Genomic DNA, 20,446 nt, shown 5'->3' with positions numbered 1-20,446 from the left:
AACAAGAAGGTACATGCTAAGTGAACCTCACCCACATGAATTAATATTAAAAGCAATACCATGCTGCCCTATCTGCTGTACCACAATTTGGTACAAAAATAATACATCAATACATTCTATATGAAAAACTGGTAATACTCAATGTTTCTATGAAAATGTATAGATATACTGGGTGCCCCCTGTGTGACTCTGTCCTATCTGTCACTGTCACCTGGGCGTCTGACAGCAGATATGACAAACTGGCAGGGTTTCCTTTTTCACCTTGGAGACCGCAGAAGAAGAAGCATCAGTGCGTTTGTGCCTGGGGCTGACAATGTGTAATTGGCGTTTAGCCTAATGGATTGCCAAGGCTGTTTTGTGAAAAACTCCGATGTGTTTGGAGAGTCACAGGGGGCCAACACGTGTTCTGCTTATGGTAGCCACACTGGGCACAGATCTCAATAATCCAGAATTGTTTCAACTGATTATTTCTCCAGAAAGTGTGCTTAAAGACAACAAACATAGAATGCATGTACAAACCCCAATTCCAATGAAGTTGGGACGTTGTGTAAAACGTAAATTAAAACAATACAATGATTTGCAAATCCTTTTTGACCTATATTCAATTGAATACACTACAAAGACAAGATATTTAATGTTCAAACTGATAAACTTTATTGTTTTTTGCAAATATTCACTCATTTTTAATTTGATGCCTGCAACATGTTCCAAAAAAGCTGGGACAGGGGCATGTTCACCACTGTGTTACATCACCTTTCCTTTTAACAACACTCAATAAGCGTTTGGGAACTGAGGACACTAATTGTTGAAGCTTTTTAGGTGGAATTCTTTCCCATTCTTGCTTGATGTATGACTTCAGTTGCTCAACAGTCCGGGGTGTCCGTTGTTGTATTTTGTGCTTCATAATGCGCCACACATTTTCAATGGGAGACAGGTCTGGACTGCAGGCAGGCCAGTCTAGTACCTGCACTCTTTTTCTACGAAGCCACGCTGTTGTAACACCTGCAGAATGTGGCTTGGCCTTGTCTTGCTGAAATAAGCAGGGACGTCCCTGAAAAGGACGTCGCTTGGATGGCAGCATATGTTGCTCCAAAACCTGTATGTACCTTTCAGCATTAATGGTGCCTTCACAGATGTGCAAGCTACCCATGCCATGGGCACTAACACACCCCCATACCATCACAGATGCTGGCTTTTGAACTTTGTGCTGATAACAATCTGGATGGTCCTTTTCCTCTTCAGCCCAGAGGACACGATGTCCATGATTTCCAAAAACAATTTGAAATGTGGACTCGTCAGACCACAGCACACTTTTCTACTTTGTGTCAGTCCATCCCAGATGAGCTCGGGCCCAGAGAAGCCGGCGGCCTTTCTAGGTGTTGTTGATATATGGCTTTCGCTTTGCATGGTAGAGTTTTAACTTGCACTTGTAGATCTAGCGACGAACTGTGTTAACTGACGATGGTTTTCCAAAGTGTTCCTGAGCCTACATGGTAATATCCTTTACAGAATGATGTCGGTTTTTAATGCAGTTCTGCCTGAGGGATCGAAGGTCACAGGCATTCAATGTTGGTTTTTGGCCTTGCTGCTTACGTGCAGAGATTTCTCTGGATTCTCTAAATCTTTTGATGATATTATGGACTGTAGATGATGAAATCCCTAGCTTCCTTGCAATTGTACGTTGAGAAACGTTGTTCTTAAACTGTTGGACTATTAGCTCACGCAGTTGTTCACAAAGTGGTGAACCTCGCCCCATCCACAAACACTCTGCTTATTACTAAAGTCGCTTTGATTGCTAGTTCTGTGCTGTCATTTATCTTTGTACAAGCCTGTGGAAGCATTTTCTAATTCAGACAGCTTGTCAATGAGAGAGGGAGAGAGAGGTTGCCACAGCCTTGAATGACACTGCTATATGTCAGCAAGTTTGATGCGGGGGTTGTTGGGGGGGGGGGGGGGATAGAGAATGGCCCTCCTGCTAACCAAGATTTTACCATGGGTTTGTGGTGACTGTTTCCATCCAAGAGAGGCCTGCTGTAAATTTATGTTGCTCAAGGGACAGACAAGGCATGTTAAAGGGCTTCTTGATTTCAGGAGACTGTGACCAGGAGAGTGAGTCAAGCCTATATCACAAAGGAACATTTTACTTCTTAGTGTTAGACCATCGGTTGCTCAGGAGACAAAATGATGATCCCCATTTGTGAATTTTTTAAGTAACACTGCCGTCACGTCTGTTTCCCCTAAACTGCCTATAGGAAAAACAAGATGGGGAAAGAAGAAACAAATGAGACACTCTTGAGTAGAAAGGAAAGAAATAACAGTGACAGCTCTCCACTTTCTGCATTAAATCTCTTTCGTGACTCACAATTGCTCTCTAATGTGAGCAATTGTGGAGCTATATGGAAGTGTCGAATGTTTCTAATGAAGACATTTAAGATTATTTTCCCATAGAAACCTGCCTGAAATAAATTGACAGGAAACATTAACTTTGCAGTGTGGAAATTTGCTGATATGTACACATTTACTGTTGTATTACAGGCTAGAATAATGACTAACATCTGAAAGACACACCCGAAGAGTCTGAAATGAGAACAATTTAAGATTGTATTTTGCATATCAGATAGAGCTTGAGCTGAGAACTGTCACAACTCCTGAAATGAAAAGTGAGTAGATTTACATAGACATCTCTGTTTCGGATCAGTCAGAGTTAAGTTTGAGATGTGAGAATTGGGGGTGGCATGGTGGCGCAGTGGGTAGCACAGTCGCCTCACAGCAAGAAGGTCCTGGGTTCGAACCCCGGAGTTGTCCAACCTTGGGGGTCGTCCCGGGTCGTCTTCTGTGTGGAGTTTTCATGTTCTCCCCGTGTCTATGTGAGTTTCCTCTGGGTGCTGTGGACTTAAATTGTCCCTAGGTGTGAATGTGTCGGCCCTGAGCTGGACTGGTGGGCCTGTCTAGGGTATTTCCCCGCCTGCTGCCCAATGACTGCTGGGATAGGCTCCAGCATCCCGTGACCCCGATTGGGATAAGCGGTTTGAATAATTGATGGATGGATGGATGGATGCGAGAGATGGACAAAATGAAGCATTGCATGACGCTCGATTTGGACCTTTTGTGGAGCTCAAATTGTGTCTAAATTGAGATTACTAAAGCCATATGCGATTAGCAAAAATCTTTTTTATTTTGTATCACATTAATCTGATCACTGTTCATCTCATTATCCCACTGCTGGCTTGGTAAGAGCAAAAAAATGTGAAATATCTCATTATTAATTTTCCTTTCCAACAGATATATGGCTGAAAGAAGCATCAACCAGCTGGTTAAATACTATTTAGTACTTACTGTATTCATACCTTCACTGATGACGTACAAAGTTTCTAAGTTTGAAATGCCTTTAAAACGCAGAGGAGCGTTTCATAGATGCAATATGAGACTTGAAGGGCAGCGGTGGGTCTGCAGTTTACAACATAAGCACACATGCATGAGCACGTACAGAAACTATAACATTTATATTAATCCACTCATAGCGACGGGCGGGTTTCTATGGCAACAGGGAGCATAAAGTATATGTCGATATGTCTTAGTTGTCTGCTCTACACTACTCCAGGGATAAAGTGTTTCCTTCTCATTTTTTTTTCTCTCCTCTGATGTCAGAGCCGTAGTCGAGATCTATTTTCAGATCACGGGTGGGGAGAGGATGTGAGCCCTGTGGCATTTAGCAAATGGAGAATGGGATTAGAGGGGAAACCCACGACTTGCGTCACAACACACTTCCGTGTCAAGCCAGCATTGTACTAAGCAGGCAATTAAGTGCGTCTATAAGAGCAATCCCCCCCCCTGGAATTTCTTCTTACACTTTGATGATATGCTCCACAATCATCAGTTTTTACACAATGAACTGTGGTCGCTGCAGTATCTCAGGAATCAGGAACATTTTATTCGTCATATTTTTTTTTCCAATCCCGTCTCAAGACACATTGCTTCTCCATTGCCTTCTCATGCCCCCCCGCCCTCTTATCCACCCCTAATCTGAGGCAGACTAAGGACCGAGCACTCGACCTGCTGCCCCCTCCTCTTGGAACTCGCTCCCCATGCACATCAGACACTGCTGCGATCTGCCCACATTCAAGTCATTAATCAGGACTCACCTCTTCAGACTTGCTTTCATCTGTGATTTATGTGATTTATGATGTATGGTTTATGTTGTGTTGCATGTTTTTGCTGTGTTGCTTTTAAGTTTATTCCAATTTATGTGAAGCGTCTTTGAGTACGATGAAAAGCGCTATATAAAATATATGCATTATTGTTTCCCCCAGCCCACAGCAGTGCAATACAAAGACCAAACAAACATATAGGGCTATCCAAAAACTATAAGAACTTCACGAACACACATATCCAAACTAACACATAACATATACTATGCAAAAAAAAAAATCACTGTCCAGTGAACGAACGCCAACCAATGACTTTCGCAACTGCTAGTCTGCATGGGCTAGCAGTTAGCTTAGCCTGCCCCACTTCTGTCTCCTGTCAGACCATCCTCGGTGTTTCCTCTTCGGGCGCAGCTCCAGGCAGGACCGTAGTCCTTGGCTGCAGCACACCAGGCTCCCTCAGCTGATCCAATACCAGCTCTCCCAGCCAGACACCTTCGGTACATCTCCCCATGCTCCACACGATAACACTAAAAACATAGTCAACGCTAGGCGATGCTGCCGCCAGACTGCCGTCGGTGTTATCAGGTATCCGGAATCAGCAACACCTTATTTGTCATTTCACTTCATGCACTTGCGTACATGAAATGAAACAAAATGCCATTTCCCCCAGCCCACAGCAGTACAACACAAAGACAAAAACACATCTAAAAACTACAATAACACACATCCAAACTAACACATATCCGTCCATTTTCCGAACCACTTATCCTGCTCTCAGGGTCGGGGGGATGCTGGAGCCTATCCCAGCAGTCATTGGGCAGCAGGCGAGGAGACACCCTGGACAGGCCGCCAGACTGTCACACAGGGCCGACATACACACACACACACACACATTCATACCTAGGGACAATTTAGTATGGCCGATTCACCTGACTTACATGTCTTTTGACTGTGGGAGGAACCGGAGCCCCCGTAGGAAACCCATGCAGACACAGGGAGAACATGCAAACTCCACACAGGACGACCCGGGACGACCCCCAAGGTTGGACTCGAACCCTGGACCTTCTTACTGTGAGGCGACCGCACCAACCACTGAGCCATTGTGCCGCCCACTAACACATATATCAAAACTAAACAAAAATCACTGGCCAAGAGAACGAATGCTAGCCAGGATGACTTTTGGAACCGCCAGTCTGCATGGGCTAGCAGTTAGCTTAGCCTGCCCCACTTCCGCGTCCTGTCGGACCGCCCCCGGTGTTACCTCTTTGGGCACAGCTCCAGACAGGACCGTGGTCCCTAGGCCCACAAGACGAAGCAGACCAAGCTCTTCCAGCCAATCCAGCGCCAGCCCCCCAGCCATCAAACGAAGACACAAACTTAGACGTGGACAAAGACAAAGTTGGTACTTGATGAGGCCGCCGCAAGTTCATTTGAATAAAGATGATATTCTATTTTTTTAGGAAAAGAAAAACAATATGGTAAAATTAAAATTTTACATTCACAAATGCAGGTGGTCAAGTAAAAGACCACATATTGTTCAGTTTAAGATGGAGCTTAACTATTATTTTGAATCTCTGCGAAATGTTGAAAACAAAAAAAGCCATTAAGACTGAAAATATACGATGCCTTGAACATATGTATTTAATTTTTTTTCATTGTCCCCTTTTGTATTGTTTATAATTGTTTTGTTTTTGTGTTTTGTTTTGTTTTTCCTAATTTATTTCTGATTTTCCCCTTTTTCTCCCAATTTAGTGGCCAGTCGCTCCCTACTTTAGTTCAAACACCCACCCTCGTACTGCATGCGTTCACCAACTGCATCTCTCCGGCCAGCAGTCTCGAAGGAGACACCTCGCCACTTTCGTGACAAGGCGAATCCAGGCCGAACCACTGCTTTTTCCAACACACACAGAGATGCATTCATGTGACGAACACAAGCCGACTCCACCCCCCGATGACAGCGTTGCCAATTATTGCTGCTTCATCGAGTCCAGCCATAGTTGCATCTGACGAGACCTGGGCGCGAACCCCGGTCCCCAGTGGGCAACTGCATCGACACAAAGCTGATGCTTAGACCGCTACACTATCGTGGACCCGTTTTTGTGTGTGTGTGTGTTTTTTTTAAATTTATTTATATGTTTATGTTCTTTTTGTAATGTTTTGAATTGGATTTAAATAATGCTTTGTAAAAAAAAAAAGAGGCCGCCGCAAACGAATTCGCGCCACCATCTTCCCACACCCGTACTTGGTGAGGCCATTGCAAACGTGAATTCGCTCCGCCATCTTCCCACACTGGAAGCGATGAATCTGCCTATAGTAGATTTATTTGAAATGTGGCAGTACTTGCTAGTGCAGGTAAAGTTCATTCATCAAATTCACTATTGGGTCAATTGTAGAGGTACGATAAGATGCCAGGGTTAGTGGTTTCGGTTTATCTATGATAAATTTGTGATATGATGAAATGATAGCAAATACAGAAACAAACGCATTGACATGCATACACACACCGACTTTGCCTCAGTATTTCTTTTCATGATCTCTCAGGCAACTGCTTCTGACCTACTTAAAGGCCTGGAAAATTTAAAAAAAAATTTTCTTCCTGAAATTATTTCTACTCTACCCATCCCTCAGCCTTTATTTTCATGAAAACACATCTAACTGAGGCTTCTCCTTCTTCATCCATTCCGTAATTTTCATTCTCTGCTTCAGAGATTTGAAATTCAAATGGGTTTGAATATTGTAAGACGCATTCCAAGGCTGCTCTTGTGGCTAGTATTTACAATGCAGTGAAATTTTCTGAAGTTCTCTGTGCACTAAGACGGCATGATGAAAGGTATGGTGGTTCCCCGAAGCTGTAATAACTACTCTGTGTACCCGCAGAGCAGTGGGGTTTGCTGGTGCAGATGTGTTGACACAAGGCCTCTTTTTTTATTCAACTTTAATGTTCAAGTGCCTTAAAGACACAACAGCAACAATTTGTGTGACAAGCCACAGCACAACACAGAAGTCCCAATGAACACTTTATTCATTCATTCATGAGAAGATTGGGAGGAGAACTTTTTGCATGCAGCCGCCAGACTTGTGTCTACACGTGCACACATGGACATGCCCGTCCATACCAACTTGTGCACTTCTGTTAACTTTGGAGCTTAATGAGGGCTTTGGATCTCGGATATAAATCCCTTTTATTGGCGGTATGTCTGATTAAATATTAAACAGTCATATGTAGTGTGTTGCTTGATGTTCCTCTGTGGACTTCCATCCAGTGTGCTACTGATTCGGCAAACTGGCATGGGCTCAGCTCTTTGATCAAATCGTATCTCTCCCGCTAGTGAACAGACCCCACATTGATTTGTCACATCGCTCTGCCGGGCTCCACAGCCTGGGCTCCACAGCCTCTCTGTGCATGGCCGATGGCAGGCCACCCGGCATTGAGCGTCAGCTCGGTTATTTTGCTGTACACCTGATGACTGCGGCAGCTCCAAAGCTTTTGATTACAATCAGAAACAGTGGGTTCAAAGTCTCGAGAGTTTTCCCTTTGATACTTTGAATAGGTTTTGGCATACTAGGCTGCTCGGGTTTTGATCTGACAGTCATCTGTATCGTTGTGCCTCTCTGAATTGCACTTATTTTGAGATGCTTCACTGCTGAATTGCAATAGCGAGGAAACTTCGGTGTCTGTGTAGGGGGACTCCAGGTGGTAAGACTTTGGTTACTGTCGAGCGTTGAGACGAGGCCGTACTTGAATGATAGTGTTGCCAGTGGAGATTTTTTTTGAAGGAAGTGAAATGGGCTTTGATTTGAGCCCTTAGAAACACCTCTGAGAGAGTGGGCATTTTTAGGTCCTTTTTGGATATGTCCAAGTTCCAATAAAGACATTTTAATTACACGGAGTGCCTTGGTCAGAGAGATTTGTTCTCTTTTTCTCATCTGAAACTACTAACCTTGGACCAAAGAGCACCCAACAAAAATATATTACTTAACTACAGAGAGGACTGAGCACGCCACTGACTCCAAACACAGGAAGTGAAATGGGCTTTGATTTGAGCCCTTAGAAACACCTCTGAGAGAGTGCTCAGTTGACTCTATAAGTCTATGGAAACCGTGCGGGGTTTGCTGAAAAGTTTGCTTGTTGCTACAGTCAGGGTAACTAACCATCTCCTCTATTAGTAGGCCATTCCTTCGAGGTTTTATTACATTTTCTCAATTTTTTTTTTGATCCAAAATAAACTACGGGCTAAGGGATCGATGACATGCTCCTTTTCAATTACTGGATAACCTCAATTCTACACAGAGAATACTTTAGCACAGAGCAGGCAATTTCCAAGATGGTAATGTAATCCCAAGTTAATTGTATAGTTGTTTAGGATGACCTATCTTTCTTTCTTTGTTTCTTTCTTTCTCTCTCTGTGTCACCCCCTTATAACCCATCCTCTGTCTCTCTGTCCCTGTCTCTGTCTGTCTGTCTGTCTGTCTGTCTGTCTGTCTCTGTCTCAGCCTTTATTTCTCTTTCTCATATACTCACAGGCTGCCATTTGTTTTAATGACTGGAGGACAGTCCATAGGTCACTCTACCTCTTTGAATCACTACTCAAGCTCACCGCTTTATTTCATGCATCCATAATTAAGTATCCTCCGTATGAAGTCACATTCTCATAATAAATTAAATGTGAGCAAACACCAATTTCAAGTAGGAGCAAGCTGTCAAGGTGCTTTATTGAGATGTATGAGCTCGTACATGGCTGGGCTAAATCAAGTGTGGAGGAACACAACTGTTTTCTTTAGCAACAGTATTCATCGTCCAAAGTTAATTGCACCCCCCCTTCCTCCCTATTATCACAATATTAGCATAGTAGAATTAACAGCACTTGCAATAACTTTTTATTGCGGTGGTGAGACAAATAGAGAAAGTTTGTATATGAATGTCGGACTTGTTGTTCATCTGCAGTTTTCTTTCTTTCTGAGTGCGCATCTGAGATATTTGATGGTCATCTCTCCCAAAATATGTAATCTGATCATCTTGAGGTTGATAAAATAACCTATTACTGTGCATATATGACATATGACGTAAACTATCAGACTGTAAATGTGATAAGTGTAGAAAAGACTCATACGATATTTATTACAGTAGCTACTGGAACTTTGCTATTGTATAGCTGCTTAGCTACTCAATATGAGCAGCAAGTTTCAGTAGCTACTGGGCCTTGTCGCTCATATTCATAATTATGTTCCATATCTTGAGCATTTTGGATTTTGACAGGTTTTGGATCCTTTTTTTTTAATTAATCAATGAAAATTTTGAGTCAGAATTTGAGCAATTTAGATATTGTTCTGGTACAAGATTCACTATTCTGGTAATTCTGCAGGCACAGCACTAGTGCTATAAAAATACAAGACATATTTTTGTTCCGGGGTTAGTTTAATTTTATTTTGCCAGTTTGCATATATAAATGTCAAAACACCCAATAGAGAGAAAGAATACACAACTTGTGCAAGTGAGATTAAGAAAGAAGCCCAATGGCCCCATATAATGCATCTCACCTTAAAGGGAAAAAAAATATTTTAATTAGTCTGAGCTTCTATAAAACCAATGGCACATACTAAAATATGCATTTCAAGGGAACGTTAGTATACTGCGTCATTTTCAGAACACAGAAATTATCAAAGCACCATATCTAATTGCTTTTTCTCTTTTTCCCTTTTCTACCATGTATGGAGAATTTTTGCCATGTCAGACACCCAGACTTGTACAAACAGTGAACATAATTTCCACTGTGGGTTGTTTGATCTCTGTTCAAATAAATATTTAGCTGGAGAAGCCACCAGCATACCACCCACTGTTTTCCTGTCACCCTCATGTTGTGAGGAGACACAGAAAAACAGAGAAATAAATCCAGTCCCTATGGCAGCCCCGGTGTACCTGGCATCAGTGATGGCACGGGTGCTGGAGGTTAGGTATCAAGAGTGCTTTTATGAGCTCAGGCTATTTATAGCGACATTTACCCAGCAGGTTATCAGCATAATTTATTTAGGCTTACTAACTGACTGAGCTACACATCTTCAGACTCGTCCTTCTTCTGCTTTTCTTGGCTGAAACATGAGGCATTTCTCCCTGCATAGGGTAGCAGATGTACATGCTGCTAGTGTTACAATTTCATTTTTTAACAATTACTTTACAATTACATAATAAAATTATACAATACATAATAATACAAAATTACAATACAATACAAAAAATACAAAAATAAATTAATAAAAATACATAAATAAATACATAAAAAATGCAAAAATATAAAAATACATAATTAGATTACAATTTTAGCAGACGCTTTCATCCAAAGTGATGTACACTACCGTTCAAAAGTTTGGGATCACCCAAACAATTTTGTGTTTTCCATGAAAAGTCACACTTATTCACCACCCTATGTTGTGAAATGAATAGAAAATAGAGTCAAGACATTGACAAGGTTAGAAATAATGATTTGTATTTGAAATAAGATTTTTTTTACATCAAACTTTGCTTTCGTCAAAGAATCCTCCATTTGCAGCAATTACAGCATTGCAGACCTTTGGCATTCTAGCTGTTAATTTGTTGAGGTAATCTGGAGAAATTGCACCCCACGCTTCCAGAAGCAGCTCCCACAAGTTGGATTGGTTGGATGGGCACTTCTTTGAGCAGATTGAGTTTCTGGAGCATCACATTTGTGGGGTCATTAAACGCTCAAAATGGCCAGAAAAAGAGAACTTTCATCTGAAACTCGACAGTCTATTCTTGTTCTTAGAAATGAAGGCTATTCCATGCGAGAAATTGCTAAGAAATTGAAGATTTCCTACACCGGTGTGTACTACTCCCTTCAGAGGACAGCACAAACAGGCTCTAACAGGTACTATTTAATGAAGATGCCAGTTGGGGACCTGTGAGGCGTCTGTTTCTCAAACTAGAGACTCTAATGTACTTATCTTCTTGCTCAGTTGTGCAACGCGGCCTCCCACTTCTTTTTCTACTCTGGTTAGAGCCTGTTTGTGCTGTCCTCTGAAGGGAGTAGTACACACCGGTGTAGGAAATCTTCAATTTCTTAGCAATTTCTCGCATGGAATAGCCTTCATTTCTAAGAACAAGAATAGACTGTCGAGTTTCAGATGAAAGTTCTCTTTTTCTGGCCATTTTGAGCGTTTAATTGACCCCACAAATGTGATGCTCCAGAAACTCAATCTGCTCAAAGAAGTGCCCATCCAACCAATCCAACTTGTGGGAGCTGCTTCTGGAAGCGTGGGGTGCAATTTCTCCAGATTACCTCAACAAATTAACAGCTAGAATGCCAAAGGTCTGCAATGCTGTAATTGCTGCAAATGGAGGATTCTTTGACGAAAGCAAAGTTTGATGTAAAAAAAATCTTATTTCAAATACAAATCATTATTTCTAACCCTGTCAATGTCTTGACTCTATTTTCTATTCATTTCACAACATATGGTGGTGAATAAGTGTGACTTTTCATGGAAAACACAAAATTGTTTGGGTGATCCCAAACTTTTGAACGGTAGTGTACATCTAAGAGTTAATACAACACAAGCAAGGATCTAGTCAGGAGACAACAACGCAAGTAAGTACCAAAAAACTAGGTTCAAGTCTGATAGGACACAGGTGTCAACAGACAGTGCACAAAGGCAGTGCATAGATGCAGTTTTTTTTAGTTTTTTTTTTAATAATACCATCAGATGTGGAGGTGTTCAATGTCTGACAAATTATATCCTCAAATTAATCTGCCCTTCTAAGAGCAATTTACGTAAGTGGCCTTTCTTTTGGAAAGGAGCATGTTTTAGTCCATTTTGAACTTTTCACTGTGATAATAGATAAACAAGTTCTCTATTCTGTGTCATACTTTCCTCTTATTTGTCAAACTCAACTTTAAGGAGCTTGCCAACCTGGTGATCACATGCTGTTCTCATGGTCCTTTGCTTACCCGTGTCAGTGTATTAGGCTGGCAAGGTGGTGTTAATGGGAAACAATCCCAGTTTTCAACTTTATCTCTATATATGTTGTTATTAGCAGCCATAATACTGAGAGGTCCTCCATATGTCTCTGAAACACCAGCGATTGACAATATGCAAATTGGCATCTTTATATATGACATTTGGTGGCCATCTCTACAGTAGCTGTATGTAGTGTTTTAATTTGCATTTTCCTATACAGCGTAGCCTGTTTTGATGTAGTCAACTGAGAGAAGTGGCAAATCGGGAAGTAAGGGTTGTAGTTTTCACATCCATGGGTTGTCTGTCCACCAGTTACATCACTGGCAGACACTTTTCCGCACAATTTCGGTGGCGTTTCAGAGAAAATGAGAAGGCTGCTTGATGTCATGGCTGCTAATGGAGTGTTAGTCTTACAACATTTACATATGTGCCAAGATTATTTTGAAAATTGTGATTGTTTCACTTTAAGTCTGCTCTTATGTTGATCAATGTATGCTAGATACAAAGGACCCCACGCACAGATTAAGTGTGTGTGTAGGTGTGTGTGTGTGTGTGTGTGTGTGTGTGTGTGTGTGTGTGTGTGTGTGTGTGTGTGTGTGTGTGTGTGTGTGTGTGTGTGTGAAGGTTGGCTGGTGCTCTATGGTAAAAAAAATGTTTCACCATTTTAAATCTGCTGGAGGGCTGGCGTCACATAAGGTCTGTCCACACCATGAGCAGATGCAGAGAAAAGAGAAGACACCCTCCCTGTAGAGTGAACTTATGGTGGTGAGAATGTGGGTGTGGGTGTCTGCTGTATGTGTGTTTGGATGTATTGGCTTGTGTGCATGGACGTAGGTGGGTGTGTGAGTCTTGTTTTGTGGATGTGTTTATGCTTTTATTTCTGTGTGTGTACTACGATTGTGTAGCTGTGTGTCATGAGAAGGTAAGAAGGGTGGATCATTAGCATAAAAACAGAATAGCAAGAACAAGGTGTTGAGTAGTGGAGGAGGACACTTTTGAGAAGAGATCAAGGGACTGTATTAGATAAGAAAAACATTAATGTTTTTTTTTTTTTTTTAATTTGAGCAAGAGATTGCCAGAAGCCTTTTGGGTGTCTGCTTTGGCAGATGAGTAATCTTCCTCTTTCCCCAAGGCTCTCTCGCTCTTTCTCTCTTCTCTTTGTTTCTTACCTATCTTAAGACAAAAGTTGCATCAGTGAATAGCTCTTCATTATGTGATATTTCCCTGATCTCACAGGCATATGTGGCTCCCCCCCCCCCACACCCGTATTCCTGCCGGGGAGTAAACACAATTCATTTTCTATGAACAACTTTGACGGAGACCATATGTACCGGTTTGTGTTTGTCGTCATCTGAGACAGGTGACCGATGCTATTCCCTTAAAAACAACCTGACAAAAACACCTCTTTACACTTAGGCACAGGAAAAGCAACCTTGGCAATTTCATTTCTGTGGAGCTGTATAAACCTTTTATTACAAACGCCATTTAGAAGTAGAAACCAGTCTCGGTTCGAATGCCCGTGTTACCTCTGGCTTTGTCGGGTGTCCCTACAGACACAATTGGCCGTGTCTGCGGGTGGGAAGCCGGATGTGGGTGTGTGTCCTGGTCGCTGCACTAGCACCTCTACTGATCGGTCGGGGGGTCTGTTTGGGGGGGGGGGACTGGGGGAATAGCGTGATCCTCCTATGTGCTACATCCCCCTGGCGAAACTCCTCACTGTCAGGTGAAAAGAAGCGGCTGGCGACTCCACATGTATTGGAGGAGACATGTTGTAGTCTGCAGCCCTCCCTGGATCAGCAGAGGGGTGGGAGTGGCGACCGGGAAGGCCCAGAAGGGTGGGGTAATTCGCTGGATACAATTGGGAAGAAAAAAGGAGGGGGGAAGAAGTAGAACCCAGAGTTGGGGAAAAAAATCAAGTAATCTTGCACATCCTTTGTGCTGCTGATGAGTGTTCAGACAATGGATGCGAAGATTTTCGGTGTAGTGTCTTTGTGACACAGCTGATTTTGGGGCGGGGGTTCCCCCTTTTTCTCCCCAATTTTCATGGCCAATTACCCTATTTTTCAAGCCACCCTGGTCATTGCTTCACCCCTCTGCTGATCCGGGGAGGGCTGCAGACTACCACATGCCTCCTTCGATACATGTGGAGTTGCCAGCCACTTCTTTTCACCTGACAGTGAGGAGTTTCACCAGGAGGAAATAGCGTGTGGGAGGATCATGCTATTCCCCCCATTTACCCCCCAGCCCTACCTGAACAGGCGCTCCGACCAACCAGAGGAGGGACTAGTGCAGCGACCAGGGCGCATACCCACATCTGGCTTCCCATCCACAGACTCGGCCAATTGTGCCTGTAGTGATGCCTGACCAAGCCGGAGGTAACACAGGGATTCGAACCGGTGATTCCCATGTTGATAGGCAATGGAAGACTCAGCTGATTTTGAAAAGGCTGTCTTGCTTAAAGAGGTAGTGAAGATATTTTTATACAGTTTTTGAGCTGAAAACATGTTGGTATGGGACCAGGATGGTATAGCAGATCGCCGTCAATGATAGATTCAACAAAAAACGAGGTGCATCACATGGCCGCTTTGAGGGGGAAAGTCTTTGCTTTTTTCTTACATCTGGGGGAAAACACACATACGATCAACCCCCCTCCAAATTGCATATGTCATATAAGGGCAGCAAAGTTGCAGTGCTCCATATTGCATAGCCGACACACATGGAGTCCATCGCATTGGACCAATAAAATATGAGGCAAGTGGAAAGGTGACACGCCAGCGCTAGACGACTACACCTTTATTTCTATCCTTTTTGTCAATGTGAGAAGGAGGAAACAAGATAAAAAAAAGTGCTCACTTACTTTTTAATATTGTTGTCTGGCTCACAACCTCACAACCTTCTAAATGTTTTCTCTTTCCACTGAGTGTACTCAGGTAAAGTAGTGAGGCCATAGTAATTTAATGATCCAAAATCAAGGTAGTAGGGGGTGTCCGGGTGGTGTGGCGGTCTATTCCACTACCTACCAACACAGGGATTGCCGGTTCGAATCCCCTCATTAGTTCTGGCTAGGTTGGGTGTCTTTACAGACAAATTTGGCCATGTCTGTGGGTGGGAAGCCGGGTGTGGGTATGTGTCCTGATCGCTGCACTAGGGCCTCCTCTGGTCAGTTGGGGCGCCTTTTCGGGGGGGAGGGGGAACTGGGGGAGTAGCGTGATCCTCCCATGCACTGCGTCCCTCCTGCGAAACTCCTTACTGGCAGGTGAAAAGAAGCAGCTGGCGACGCTACATGTATTGGAGGAGGCAATGTGGTAGTCTGCAGCCCTTCCTGGATCAGCAGAGGGGGTGGAGCAGTGACCGGGATGGCTCTGAAGAGTGGGGCAATTGGCCAAGTACAATTTAGAAGAAAAGGGGGGACCTCCCCCCAAAAAAAAATCAAGATAGTAATTTTAATTTGTGTATTTTTTATTTTTTTTTCAATGAGTTACATGGGAGCATGTTACTGTATGTTATCCTTCTATAATACAACAAATTGAAGCTTGCCAGAGAGGGACCTAACATAGCTCCACACTGGCCTGATTGTGACACTCGTGTATTTCTCCCATTACTCTTATTTTCATGATTTCCTCTGTCAGGAGAGTAGCAAAAGGAGATCAGGGGGTTCTCCAGAGACTCATCTCAGCTTCGCCACAGCCAACACCTTTCAAAATGTTATATAATATTACAATGTCATTTGTTCCGTTAACCAAACAAAGAGAGCAGCTAATTGTCCAACTTCTCCCTTGTCATTAAATTTAACATTGGCCTCTCTGTGCACAGCACTTGTTGGGGATGCCAAACACACTAACAGTCACAAATATATTACCAACAACAAAGACAAAAAATGGAAGACTGCAGTGGTGGTACATGTAGCAACGCCAGCTGACAGCAACATCAAGAAGAAGGAATATGAGAAGCTGGGGAAGTACCAAGGTTTGAAAGAGCAACTACAGGGTGGGGGAAAGTGAACGCTAACGCGGTCCAGTGGTGGTAACAGCACTTGGGGCTGTGACCCTCAAGTTGGGAACAACATCTGAGGTCTCTGTCCAGAAGAGTGCAGATCTAGGAGAACCCTCCCATGCCCAGGTCTCAGGTAGAGGACCCGAGAATGAGGAAAGCACAAACACCACCCACATAGGGGAGAAGAAGATTTTATCATCATCATCATCATCATCATTGGTGGTCAATCCGGGTTGAGTGTGGCCATCCTCCCTCTGGGTCCTGGAGCTACATAATGGGAGGATGCCTGCGTGTGACAGTTTTTTATGTGGAGTGGCTGATGTCCCTGCAGCCACCACACAGTTCTGGGCAAGGGTTGGCCAGAGTCCAGTGACATGGAGATCCAAGATGATTGTCCCCTCTGTTGCAGCCTTCATCCACGTTTCACTGCCGTTGTGACCTGGAGACATCTTCCGCCAGTTCCGCTGTTGAGGTCTTTGTTTGATCGCGCTTCATCCGAAACCTCTCCCTCATCTGAAACCTCCCCCTTGACCTAGTTGCCTTGGGTAACCATACCAGGAGCCAAGTTCCAAACAGCATAGCTCTTGGGATCATTGGTGCACGCAAGCTTCTCCATCACGGCAAGGTGACGATTCAGGAGGAGAGAAGTTTTATATACACATACACAGAGCAACTTATCTACTGTTACAATAACGAAGGCCGCACTTGCTATTAGAAAGCTTCATTACTCAACCCTTTTGCATAACAGTTTAGCTAAATATGCAATAAGCTAAGAGGGAACTAGGTTAATAGTATAAAATGCATCTCCAATATTGTTATTATCACAGTAGGTCTTCAAATTCTTTTATTATTCCTCTGCCCCACGATCTGAAATACTGATAGCGTTTCTTTTTTTCATTGCAATAGCTAATGCTCCCTAGGAATTGCCATAGGGATTTTCCTTTAGTGTAAAGTACTGTAGATAGTAAGCGTGGCAGGGGTTTTACCAGCCACTGATGTCTTATTGGTTTTTCACAGCCCCGCTGAATGTGCCCACAAGTACTCAGCCCAGTCTCACAGGCCATTTATTATTAACAGCAACCTAATGGCTACTAGCAGGGCTTTGAGTCTAACCTAGATAAGGATGCTTTCTCAGATGAAGTTCAGTCCAGACTGCTCATCTCAGATTTGAGAAGACACCATACATATTGTATTAGGAAATACTATTATGGATGCTGTTTTGCCCAAGAGTGTTAAATGATTTCTTTGTCAAATTAAAATCTGGGCTGGATTTCTTGGAATATATCTTAGTGTTATAGATCATCTTCTTCATTGGAGTGGGCAGAGAGGATCCTCGTATTGCAGGATTCTTATGGGAAACCCAGAGTTTTACTTAAGGGTTGTAGGCGAAGTTAGTCTTCCTGGCATCAGAGAGGATTTTACATGGCAACCCGGTTTTCCTACACCTCAGGAAAATGTCAAGTGTCGGAATATGACCTGGTTTCATATATTTGCTTTTGTTTGAAGACAACCCAGGTTGGAACTGGATGGTTTCCAGACATACTGCAATTTGTTGTCTCCTCTTACTACTTTCTGTTATGCTCCGCTCTAAAAAATTTTTAGATAATCCACTTAAATATCAATGAAGAGAATTACCCACAATGCCCCTCACTGTCAATTAAAAGCATTTCTCATCCCCTATTTAATTTCTCATCACATTTCACAGGGTGAGCACAGAGTAAGAAATACAAACATGCATAATGAATTGACCTCCTTTTCTTAAAAAGGCCAACGTACAAGTTTTATTTTTCATTAACTGCTCCAGGCAGACAGCAGAGAGGATACATCTTACTCTGTATCTGTCTCTCTCTCTCTCTCTCTCTCTGTCTCACCACTCTCTTTTCATTCCTGCTAGAAAAATGGATACCCTGTGTGTCTGGGTGGCATGGCAGTCTATTCCCTTGCCTACCAATGCCCGTGTTACCTCCGGCTTGGTCGGGCATCCCTACAGACACAATTGGCCGTGTCTGCGGGTGGGAAGCCAGACGTGTTATGTGTTCTGGTCGCTGCACTAGTGCCTCCTCTGGTCGATCGGGGTACCTGTTCGGGGGGGAGAGGGAACTGGGGGAATAGAGTGATCTCCCACGCATTACGTCCCCCTGGTGAGACTCCTTACTGTCAGGTGAAACGAAGCGGCTGGCGACGCCACGTGTATCGGAGGACGCATGTTGTAGTCTGTAGTGCTCCCTGGCTCAGTAGAGTGGGTGGAGCAGCGACCAGGACAGCTTGGAAGAGTGGGGTATTTGGCTAGATACAATTGGGAGAAAAAGGGGGAAAAAAAGAAGAAAAATTGATACCCTTAACTATACTTTGACTCTTCTTAGCACTGTAGCACTTGACATGGCAAAAGCAACAAATTTGCTCATACTTGCAGTGTACTTGTTAAGTGATCACATTTCTATTTCATGGTCTCTCTTTCATAACTGCTGGGTTGGATCTATGCATTCTCTTGCGTATGGAGTTTTAAAATTTTCAGCTGTCCAAAACCACAGATTAAACTGTAATGCAGAAACACCCATCTCAGTGTTCTGATATTAATTATTTCATTCATTTGTTCATTCTGAAGACAGTAGACAGGGAGTATTTCATGGTGGCTCTGTCCTCTCAACATGTTACTTCCCATGGTGTCATATACTATATCGACGCTAGACGTGCAAGGTACCCTTCGGCATCTGTATAGAGACACGGCGGGTGTTCCATAGACTACAATATCAAACTTCCTATGTGAATATTAGTGTAAAGATTAAGCAAATTAAGAACTGGATAACTCACCAGACAGTGAAGTTGTCATAAACCTGCCGCAACAGTAATGACATAACATTGGGCTCATGTTACACACACACACACACACACACACACACAAACACACACACACACACACGCATACAGACAAGTATATAGTAGATACATGAATACCTTGCATGAATGATACACTCAGCGTTGGTTTGTGAAGGCTGGTCTTTAGCTATTTACTGTCATGGAACAATGAAACAAAGGAGAGATGTCAGTCAAGTGCAGCTTCTAATTGAAGTGGGAAGAAAACCCCAGCAAAAAAAATGTGTTAAGCTATCGCCTTAGCTTCCTTTATCCCTTTGTTCTTTCTTCTTGTGGTTTGCCTTAATTTGTTCTGTTTTTAATTCTCTCTCACACTCCCTAACTATTTTCTCTACTTCTCTGTTCTTGCTTTTCATTACTCCCATCTACAGTTGCTCCATCTTTCCATTCCCGGTGCCATTTTTGTCACCCCCCCCCCCTCTTTCACTTTCTCTCTCCCTCCCTACCTCCACATTACCTCCTCTCTTGAGAACATGAAAGCTTTTCATCTCGGTGCTGTGTAATCGAATGAGCTGCTCCTGCTGTCAGTCACCCTGTCACCCTGTCATCCCCATCAGTAGGTGACAGGAGAGAGGGGCTGAAGGAAGGAGTGAGAGAAAGGGAGGAGGACTGCTAGTTGCATCCTAATGCTTTGTTCACTTGTGCATGAATTCAAACGTGTCCTTAGGAACCTTGTAGTCAAATACTGTGCAAGAGGTAAGCCTGCAAACCTCACAGAAGTCATGTAATCTGCAGATATAGTGGTAACAATAAATATGAGGATTCATTATCAGGAATCTGAGCACGTCATTCACTTCATGGACTTGTGTACATGAAATGAAATGAAATGACATTTCCCCCAGCCCACAGCAGTGCAACACAAAGACAAAAACATACCCAGAAACTACAAGAACACATATCCAAACTAAAGACATATCCAAACTAAGAACACATATATCCAAACTAAACACATATATCCAAACTAAGAACACATATATCCAAACTAAACACATATCCAAACTAAGAACACATATATCCAAACTAAACACGTATCCAAACTAAGAACACATATATCCAAACTAAGCAACAACCAAAAAAAAAATCACTGTGCAAGAGAACAAACGCCAGCCAGGATGACTGTCGTAACTGCTGGTCTGCCTTACTTCCCATCCTGTCAGACCTCCTTTGGTGTTTCCTCTTCAGGCGCAGCTCCGGGCAGGGCCGTGGTCCTTTGGCCCACCGGATGCAGCAGACCAGGTTCCCCCAGCCAATCCAATGCCAGCTCTCCCAGCCAGACACCCTCGACACACCTCTCTGCATGCCACACTACTACTACTACTACTATTTTCAGCTGCTCCTATCAGCGGTCGCCATAGCGGATCATCCATTTAGATCTCTTCCTGTCCTCTGCATCTTCCTCTGTAACACCAGCCACCTGCATGTCTTCCCTCACCACATCCATAAACCTCCTCTTTGGCCTTCCT

The 20,446-nt window shown here is 43.2% G+C and overlaps 1 protein-coding gene across 1 annotated transcript in view; it reads left to right on the top strand.

Moving 5' to 3' along the window:
• The window catches only part of LOC130131577 (copine-9-like), a 208,637-nt gene that overhangs the window by 93,586 nt on the left and 94,605 nt on the right, over window positions 1–20,446 (top strand). The window lies entirely within an intron of this gene.

The sequence above is a fragment of the Lampris incognitus genome, chromosome 2 (assembly GCF_029633865.1).
Source record: "Lampris incognitus isolate fLamInc1 chromosome 2, fLamInc1.hap2, whole genome shotgun sequence".
Taxonomy (NCBI): domain Eukaryota; kingdom Metazoa; phylum Chordata; class Actinopteri; order Lampriformes; family Lampridae; genus Lampris; species Lampris incognitus.
Note: the sequence above shows the minus strand (reverse complement) of the source record. Positions and strands in the feature narration are given on the sequence as shown.